Source organism: Brassica napus, chromosome C9 (genome assembly GCF_020379485.1).
Source record: "Brassica napus cultivar Da-Ae chromosome C9, Da-Ae, whole genome shotgun sequence".
Taxonomy (NCBI): domain Eukaryota; kingdom Viridiplantae; phylum Streptophyta; class Magnoliopsida; order Brassicales; family Brassicaceae; genus Brassica; species Brassica napus.
Window position 1 is genome coordinate 24,172,415 of NC_063452.1, and position 7,680 is coordinate 24,180,094.

Genomic DNA, 7,680 nt, shown 5'->3' on the forward strand with positions numbered 1-7,680 from the left:
TGTATATTTGTATGTCATATTTGCCATTTAGTGTAGCCATAGTGATTTTTATCGTTTTATTGTTTTGGTTTATTTTTATTATGCGCGTTAACTTTTCTTAAAATATTTTAATATTTCCTATTGAGAGTTGTTAATGATAGACCATATTGATTTGAAATATTTCTATAAAAACTGATTATATAAATATAAATATAATATTTAATATTTTAGTAATGTGTAGATATAAAAGAAGTTATCATATGAATTTTAACTAACTTAATTTTTTTGAACAGAATGATTAGTACTCTTAACTATTATATTTTTTTATTTAGCATATTTGTAGTTTCTATTAGTGATTTTTTTTATTTGGTTTCCATAACATGTACTCTTTGGTAGAATTCATTGAGTTAGTAGAACTTAGTTTTTTGGTTGGTATTTGTAGATTTTTATGAAACTAATCAGTGCTCTTACTGTTTTTTCGTTTAATAGTTTTTAGTTGTATACTCCAGTATATTTTTATATGTACTAAGTATTTTAAAAATAATGAGGATACATAACGATTAAAAGGTTATATCAGCTAATCACATATTCAAAAGAATGATTAAAAGTTAAAAACTTGACATAGCTGTATGAAGGTAATGGATATTTGTGTTTCTGATTTGTTTCTATAATAGTGGTTTTTACTTGGTTGATTTTAACTTTCTAATGAGTTAGTATTGATATCGATTTAATTTTAACAAAGCTTATTTTGAACTAAAATATGTAGCTATATTTTCTTATTCGGTGTATTAGAAGCGTATGATTTTATAAATAAAAATGAGTATGCTTAATATAATGACTACTCGAGTCATTTACAATGTACATTTTAAACTGTAGTTTTAAAATTACCATTTTACTTTAAAATTGACATATAATATAAATTTAGAACATATGAATTTTCTTTTAAGATACAAAAAATTGTAAAATTAATTATTTCATTTTATTAAATTAAAAGGTAATTTGATCTTCTGTGTGTTATTCTTATTTGCCTAGTTAAAAAACTATTATAATTTGATGGAAAACAATACAATTTAGAAATACATAAATATTTATATAAACAGATTATAGATACAAATATAAGAGAATTATAGATATTAACTTTATTTATTTGAGAAGCTAACAACTGAAACATTAGATTTTTTTTTTTTTTTGCATATTTTTTTAAGTATATCTCATATTTTACCACACTCAGAGTGTTGCAAACATAAATAACAAAATATTTGAAAACGAAAGCTTAAATTCGTATATTGTTGCAATCAAAATCTCTTAATGTTTTTCTTTCTCTTCCGCCAGCAAAGAAAACAAAAATACAAAAATAGAGTTCGGTCTTTATGACACCTCAAATGTCCAAGCACAACCTTCCACTAAGAAAAAATTCTTCCACATGTTGTTACAAACCGGTGGTGCTCTTGATGGATTAGTAACCCTTGAAGGTTTTTTCTTACATTTTTGTGCCTCTAATCCTTTACCCAGCCACCTGCTTTGTCATTAATCTCCACCTTCCTCAGTCCTCTTACTTTCATTTTCTTCTTACCATCACTCGATTTACAACCACTGCCGCAGCCACAACTGCCGCAGCCACAACCAACTCTGCTGAAAAAGATAATTTTTTAAAAAAATAATCACTCTGCAAAGACGAATCTGATACAAACAAATACTTGTGACATGAACAAAATTTTCTAACAATCACACCCACATTGCATTTCAAAATGCACCTTCAAAGATAGATTAGTCATAGGAATAATGCTAATGAAAAGACCAAATAGATAAACACTCAATTAGAAGTCGTAAAACTTCCACAAATAAACGATCAAACATAGAAATTAAAAATTAACCTACGAGCAAGGAAGATGCATTCTTTACCTCAAAATTTCTGAAGAGCATTAATTTAGATGACACCCTTGTATTCAAGCTCTCGGTTCCCTCAGCTGTGGCCAATACTCTTGCCATAGTGGTTTCAGAGATGTCACCCAGTTCTCTAACTAAGAGCATCGCCCGAGCTCCTGGTGTACATTAGATGAATCTGATTTAATGTTACTATATATACTCATAAGACGTATAGACTTCTCAAGCAGTGGGTCACCTTCAACAATATTATGGTAAGACTTTGTCAAGACATGTTATGGTAAGACTTTGTCAAGACTTTGTACTTAAAATAAGGATTCGAGTCAAAGGATAACTCAAGTTTGAATCCTTTAGGCTCTTCAGTCATGCACCATCTAAGTGATTTGAGAGCCTAATCAGTAATCACGCTATGTGGCCTGACATCAAGGACATTACGCTAGAGTTATTATCCTCGGAAGTGACATCATTGTTGTTCAAGGCCATCAGCCAAAAACGTGGAACTCCTTTTTCTCTGCAATGTGTAAGACATGGAAACATGTTAGATCGCTTTTTTCTTCTATATATTTAAGGAAAAAAAGACACACTATTCCTCAAGTTACCATCTTGAGTATCTTCCTCTCCTTGGTCCATCATCCAACTTCGTATCATCTGAAGTTGGTTTGACATCAGTAGTTCCATTCACTGTCTCGTAAGGCTGTGCAAACCGAGTAAAATTCAAGAGAAAGTTTAAGATTATATATATAACACTGTTGCTGATAAGTAAGATAAAGAAAATAAAAAATAGAATACACAAAGATGCTCATGGTTTTCCATTGCTTAGATATATTGGTTTTCAATTTAACAGACGAAAATAACACGGTCCCACATAAAACTTTGAATTTCTCACTAACAATTACCTTGATATACAAAGCTTGATATATCTTTTCATACTTGGCTTCAAGAACAACACAATCAGGAGATATATCCATGTGTTAATGCAATTAGTTTGGGGTTTTGATTCTTGAATATGGATAATATAGGAATAGAAAATAAAATCATTACATGTTCGTAGATGAGCAGCATATCTACAGCAATCAGACACTTCTGCCTGCCGTGTGCATTCTCCCGAAAAATGGGTGTGGTTGAAGATGATTCTGGTCTCTCCCTACCCGTAGCAACGTCGTTAAAGACCGCAATGGAGGGTTCTGTCGTCGTTGATTTTGATGTCTTGTTAGCCATGGATGCGATAGCTGATACTTAATCTTGTATGCGGAGTGAATTTTATAGTGGGAAGCTCAAGAAGGTGAAGAGGACACATGTTTGGTACTGGAAAATTAATGAAGGAAGATTGATGATTATTGTGGGAGAAAGCGTTTCGCCAGAGATCGCTAAAACTGTTGTCGTTAGGTCTTCTTTTGGGAAGGCGGAGAAAAAAGAGAATTTGGATCATTTAATGGGTACAGTGAGTCTAAGTTGGGCTTCAAAATATTTTTTAGAAAATTCACATCTAGTACAAATTGTGGATTTAGTTAATTGACATGCTGATGTGTAACATTGATTGGCTCTAAATATTTTAGGTGATGTGGCATAGCTTAGGAACCTCCAATTTAGTTCTTTTTATATAGTAGATATGTTACACGGTGGCATAAACATAATTTACATTTAAGTTATTTATGTGCACATCGACCACCAAATCTTTGTGAATCACACTATTAAATCATAGTATACATTCTGTAATAGTTTTTTTAATTCTTTGCCAGCTACATATTAATTATATTTTTGATTCGGATACATGTGATTTATCTATCACTATCATCTTCCATTTCTTACGCACCTTAGAGCATCTCCAACAAGCCCCTTCATTTTTTATTTGGTTTATCCTTAAAATAAAAGATTAAAAGGGTGATTCTCCAATGATGACCTTCAAAAATTTTCTCTTAAAAATTTATATTTTACACTTTAGTCCTCAATTTCAGTAATAGTTCATTATAGTCATTAAAAGTTTATAAATTAACAATAAACCCATATTAATATATGGTATTGACATAATTAGTAAACATATTTAATTATAACATCAAATTACTTATAATAAAAGATAAAAAAACATTAACACATAAAATTACATATAATAATAGAACATAAACAATTCGAATTACAATATATATAAAATACAAAACTAATCAATACGATTATTTCCATAATGCTCCCAAATATGCTCAATCAAAGAATTTTTAAGTGATAAATGAGCTTCCTTATTTTTTATTCGAACATTACGTGCTAAAAATTGTTGAAAACGCATATCTTCGTTTATGGCCATCTCAACGTTTATTGGCGCCGCCGGTCTTGCATCTCGAATAGGTGCGTTCATCTTCAATTATCATGTTATGCATTATAATACATGAAGTCATTATATCATGCAATACCTCTTTCTTCCAATAACGTGAGGATCCTACGATGGTAGTAAATCTGGCTTGTAGAACTCCAAAAGCTCGTTCAACATCTTTCTGACATGATTCTTGTCTTGCTGCAAACAATTTTTTCTTTGGACCTTGGGGATCGCTTATTGTTTGAACAATTGTTGACCATTTAGAATAAATATCATCGGCCAAATAATAACCCATGTTATATTCTTGACCTTGAATTGTGTAATTAGCTGGAGGAGCGGTACCTTGAGCAAGTCTGGAAAATAAATTGGAAGATTTCATAACATTAATATCGTTGTTGCTTCCCGGCATTCTGAAAAAGATATGCCATATCCATAGATCATAATCCGCAACCGCTTCGAGAATGATCGTAGGTGACCCGCTACAGTCTGCATATTGTCCTGCCCATGCGGTTGGACAGTTTTTCCACTTCCAATGCATGCAATCAAGACTGCCTAACATTCCAGAAAATCTGCGTTGTTGCCCAATATTGAGAAGCCTGGAAACGTCCTCTGGTGTTGGTGACCTGAGATACCACTCTGAAAAGATAGATACAATTGCACGATAAAATCTTTTCATGCATTCAATTGCTATAGACTGTTCTATTTTAATGTATTCATCGGTCGCATCAGGAGGCCAAGATATGAAGAGCAGTTGTTACTTTTTGTAAAGTTGATAATCCAAGTCTACCAGATGCATCACATCGTTGGTTGAAATAGTTGTCATGTTGCTTGACGGCATCAACAAGGTGAAGAATAACCTTCGTGACATTCTAAATCGACGATGAAACTCTCTTTCACCATACACAGGATGATCAGAAAAATAATCATTGTACAAATTACGATGAGCATTTTCTCTATCACGAAAAATAACTGCATGACCGATGATAGAACCACAGTGACTTAGATGATTATTTTCCTGATTGAGTTAGTGAATAAGACGATTATTGTTGATAAACAAATTGACTGCAATTTGTTGTTCTCTCTCTATTGTTTCATTTTCATCAATAATCCATTGATCAAACTCAAATGAGTAAGAAGAAGAAGATGATGAATTTTCGATATTAAAGTTCATTTTTATTAGAAGTTTTGTTGATATGTCCGTAGTATATATAGGAATACATATTACTATGTCACATCAACCATTAAATTGAAACTTTGTCATTTTCTTATCTAACCTTCAACCTCCAACCATAAACAACCCCCAACCGTATTCAATTGATTTACACCATTCAATAAGTCATTTAATAGATTTTTTGTCTCATCAACCATTAAATGATATTTTGTAATTTTACTATCCAACATCTAACCATATTTAGTAAATAAGATAACCTCCAACCATATTTATTTTGTGTATAAATAATAGATTTTACCAAATGGAAAAATCACGTTTTATTAAATCACACTTTCTCCATCCCACTCATTCGTTTCTTTCTCTTGTTTACAAAAATGGAAAAAAATAGAGGCACATCATTCAACTAACAAGAAGATGAGTTGTTATGTCATGTCTACTTAGAAATTTCACAGGATCCCATTGTAGCAACAATCAAACTCTGAAGAAACTACGGGAAAAAATAGAAAAAACTTAAAATGAGAAAAAAACAGAGAGTTGGGAAATTAGAAGTCATAGGTCTTTAGAAAGTAGGAAGGGTATCATTTTGTATGCTGTTAGAAACTTGAAGAGCTGTGTGATTCAAGTGCAAAATATGCATCCAAGTGGCGCATCCGATCAAGACATTGTAAGTATAAATTTTATTAGTATTTGTTATATATTTTTATTAGTGTTTATGTATCTAATCATGTTCTTTAATTCCAAAAAAAATTGCAGATGGAAAACGCAAAAAAAATTATTTATGCAAGACCCAAAACTAAAAAAATGTTTTAAATTTGATCATGTGTGGCTTTTAATGAAAGATATTCCAAAGTTTTCAGATAATGTTAATATCGGTATTCCGGATATTGAGAGTGATACTGTCGGCTCTCCAGCATCACAATCTTCTGGAATTTCTTCATTCTCAATCAATTTAAGCAGTCACGATGGTGGTTCAAATTCGACACAACGTCCTATTGGATCGAAGAAAGCAAAACTTAAAAGAAAACTTTCTGAAGGTAATACTTCATCTACGGATAATGTGGTTGAAACAAATTCTAGATTTCTTGAAAGAAATGGCATCATCTAGAGAAAAAACTTATGAGAAGGTTCAATTACACATGCAAAATCAAGCAAAAACCTTAGCTCTGAAAGAAATGGAGGCTGAAAATAAAATCATGTTGAAAAATTTAAACTCCATTGATGATAACACTCGCCAATTTATCCTATCTGAACAAGCAAGAATCATACAAAAAAAGAACTCAACAACAACAAACCGAAGAGAATGCTTGAAATTTATATCGAGAATACTTTGTGATTTTGGAGGTTCAAGACCAAATTTACCTTAATATTAGTATTGTAATATATATTTCAATGTGTAATATTTCAGCTTATGGATTTACCTGAATATTAGTATTGTAAGATATATTTTAATGTGTAATATTTCAGTTTATGTATCTTTTATTTTGATGTAAAATATTATGATTGTATTATAATTTTGTATTTGTGTAAAATTTTCGAAATATATTATGTGCAATAATATGTTTATATTATATTTTTATTAATATTAGTATATATTGGTATATAATATTTATTAATATATTATTATTATTTAAAAATAATTTTATAAGACCACAATTATAATATTTAAGTGTGAATATAGTTATAATATTAGAATGCCAAATAAGAAATAATAATTACACAATCATTAAACATATATAAATAGAAGGACTAAAGTGAAAAGTAAACAGTGGTGATGATTGGTTCGACTGTGGCTGTAGAATTTTAGCTGTAAAAATTTAACTGTAGATAAATTGGTTGTAGCTGTAAAGTTGTTACTTTAGATTATTTTTACAGAGACTTTTGATGTAGTTAAATTTGTTGTAGCTGTAATCTATAGGCTGCAGATATTTTAAAATAAAATATGTGAAAAATGTGATGTATATATAAAATAATTATTATTTTTATCACTTAAAATAATTTATATTAATTTTTTTTTTAAATCATCAAAGTTTACTGTTATTTAAAATGTGATATGTAAATAATATTTATATTATTTAAAATATTTCAATAATTTAAAAGCATCCAAAAGTAGAGTAAAACATTTATAGATGTTTTTTTTATTATGATTATCTTATTTATTTGATATTATAGATATTTTTTAATTCTACAGTGTAGGTTTTTTAACTAAAATACATAAGAAAAATGTTTGCTTTATTTTTTTTGTAGCTTTAAAAATAAAGCTAAAGTAGATATTTTTTTATTATGATTATCTTATTTATTTGATATTATAGATATTTTTTTTATTCTATAGTCTCTACAGTCT

The 7,680-nt window shown here is 29.8% G+C and overlaps 1 long non-coding RNA gene across 1 annotated transcript; it reads left to right on the forward strand.

Moving 5' to 3' along the window:
- The first annotated feature begins 3,653 nt into the window (after positions 1-3,653).
- Positions 3,654-6,913, forward strand: LOC111202629. The gene is made up of 2 exons (XR_002655529.2): positions 3,654-6,003; positions 6,093-6,913. It is a non-coding gene; the product is annotated as an uncharacterized LOC111202629 (long non-coding RNA).
- Positions 6,914-7,680: the final 767 nt, after the last annotated feature.